At 35.5% G+C, this 3,015-nt stretch overlaps 1 pseudogene; it reads right to left on the bottom strand.

Moving 5' to 3' along the window:
* Positions 1-211: 211 nt before the first annotated feature.
* On the bottom strand, positions 212-335 carry LOC114632858 (annotated as a pseudogene).
* Between the last annotated feature and the right edge of the window lie 2,680 nt (positions 336-3,015).

Here is a 3,015-nt window from a genome sequence, read left to right as displayed (position 1 = left end):
CTTAGAGGTGCCCAGGGTCTCCAAGTGTCTGGAATCATCTCAGGAGTAGTCTAAGGATTACTATGCCCTCCCTGCTTATGCATTATGGCACTTGGTATGGGTTATCATTAGCCTCATTTGCCCCACAGGCCTGTGTGGTTCAGACTTTTGATGTCTGGGCCCGAAGGCACTGATCTGGTGATCATCTCAGGGGACTTACTTTTTTTCAGAGAATATTAGGCTATCCATTTAGATTTTCATAGGTAAGATCACTAAGCATAAACATAGCCTCTTTCCTCTTGGCCACCTACTGACACACATGTGATACAACAGTCACACCTGCAATGCCTCTAAGTTTTCTAATTTCCCATTCTACTTTAATAAAACCTTTATTCCTTCTTTTCCACTGTCTCATTTTCCATCTACTCCTTTTTGAGTACCAAGTTACTCACAGGGCTTTTGCATACCTTGATTTTCACCTTTCACCTAATTATTGCTCCTTTACTAAAATTTAATTTGTATATGTATTTTGCAACAAAATTGTTCAACCTATTTTTATTACTGGTATATAGCTACTGTTATTTTCTTCTCTTTTCTTTTAGACGGGGCATCACTAAGAAGTCCTGGCTAGCTGCATCCCTACCTCTGACTCCCGGTGCAGATTATAAATGGGTGGATCTGTGCCTGGCTGTCATTTTGATTGAGAGTTGTTGTGTTTCTAAATTTGGTTTGGTTCCATGTTGTAACGTTACCATTGTTGTTTGTTTCTTTTCATGTCAGCAGAGCTGGAATTAAGCCTGGCATAATTAAACACAAGAGATAGGTATATTATCATAAAATTACACACACAGGCCAACTGAGAAAAATTGTACTTCTCTATAGCTGTGATTGAGGCATGTTTGAATTCTGAAAAACTTTATAGAACAGGGCATATGAGCCAAAGGCTGTCAATATGGCTGTATACAAACATGGAGATAGATGGCTCAGAGCCCAGATCATAGATATCCACACAAGGGCCCTCAACAAACTCAATTCGCTTACTCTTTTAGAGTAAGCATTGTTGACAAGTCTGGAGAAGTAACTGACAGGAGTGCATTAAGGATATACTACTGTCTACAACATGCCTGCCTGAACTATCAGAGAGACCCCACTGTTATCAGAAGTACAGAGAGAAGGCACCCCTTATGCTCTGATACTATGCTCACCAAACACCAACCGTAAGCAAAGAACCATCAGAGAAGTAATACTACTAAGCCCATTTAGAAATACATTTGCAGACAAATTGACAGAGGTGGAAACAATCACTCTGAGTGAGGTAACTCAGACCCAAAAGAGACAAAAGTCTTTCTCCCATCTCTGGATTTTAGCTTGAATCCTCATGTATGTTTGTTTAGTTCAGAATACTCAAAGGGGTCATGAAATTTCTAAGGGGCCATGCAAAGATGTTTTGTAAAGAGGGTGATAGAATAAAATGGTATAAAGAATTGAAAGAGAACACTGGCTGGAGGGCTTTTTTCTATACTTCATATCCATATATATATACATATACATACACACACACACACACATATATATATATATATTGTATATATGTATATATTGTATATATATATTGTATATTCAATATATATTATATATATATTGAACTATTAGACACCATCTGTTAACTTTCAAAACTCTGAGTGTTATATGGGAACTTCTTCTAGAGTTGTTGGACAATAGGTCCCAATTGACCTATGAAAAATACATGGTATCAATACTATTATTGGTTTTCCTCCAGAACTTGAAAATAAGACCTGGTGAAAACATATACTTGAGTAATAAAACATGGAGAAACATCATCCTTGCTGTCTAATTTTCATGGTCTTATGAAACAATTATGAGAAAGTTAAATTTTGATATTACCCAGCTAGGTACCTTATGTACTACAGTAATGACTGGGGTGACAAAGAGTGTCAACTGGCATGAACATCATGGAGGAAACAACTTCTTTGTGATTAGATTTAAGTTCTACTTCACAAGATGAAACCCATACATAGCATCATTTACAGGCGAAGAACCTATAGCTCTACAAACCAAAAACTTTAGGAGAGATCTCTCTTACTATTATTTTGCTAAATAGACATAGTATAACTGTTACTAATGATTTATCATTATATCCATATGTCAATATATTTTTTCTTTCCTTACTTGAGAATTTTGTACTCACAATAGATCATTTTTAATTCACTGACCCAAAACTGGTGAAGGCACAAAGCATAAGAGACAACAGAATTCTCAGCTATATAGGGAAACACTCCTCATTTTAAACTTAGACATCATTATGGAAGAGAGGGTAAAAAGAAGAGTATGACCTAGAAGCAATGAGTAAATAGAGGGAAATCATGTCTTCTAAAGATATCAGGTAGCTCCACAGATCAAACCATGAGAGGTGGGAGCCCAAAACCTTTGTCAATACAAGCCAAGGTATTCCCATCAAGGAGATAGGACTTGAGCACAAACATAATCCCTAGCATTCATTTTATTTCCAATTCCCTGATGACTATGAGTTTTTAAAACATGTATTAGACTTTTTAAAAATTCTTTATATGCTTTAGACACTAATCCTCAATCATATGGATAGCTGGTTAGAGGTTTTATTTTTTGTTTGTTTGGTTGGTTGGTTGTTTTTTGTTGTTTTTTTTTTCATGCTAGAGGCTGCCTCTTCACCAAACTGTAACAATTTTCTTTGCAGAACAAAAACGTTTTCCTTTTCCTTCCTTCTTTCCTTTCTTTCTTTCTTCCTTTCTTTCTTTCTTCCTTCCTTCCTTCCTTCCTTCCTTCCTTCCTTCCTTTCTTTCTTTCTTTCTTTCTTTCCTTCTTTCTTTCTTTTTTCTTTCTTATTTAAAATATCTTGATATCCCTCACCTGGACCAGATTTTTTAATTAATTTATTTATTAATTTATCATACCGATGCTGATTCTATGCCTTGTATACTGTTAACAGTATAATAATATTATTCTATAATGCTATGAAAACATCTCTATTATTTGTTC

This window comes from Grammomys surdaster, unplaced genomic scaffold, assembly GCF_004785775.1.
Source record: "Grammomys surdaster isolate TR1022 unplaced genomic scaffold, NIH_TR_1.0 97, whole genome shotgun sequence".
In the NCBI taxonomy this organism is placed as follows: domain Eukaryota; kingdom Metazoa; phylum Chordata; class Mammalia; order Rodentia; family Muridae; genus Grammomys; species Grammomys surdaster.
This window is presented reverse-complemented; position numbering and strand designations above follow the sequence as displayed.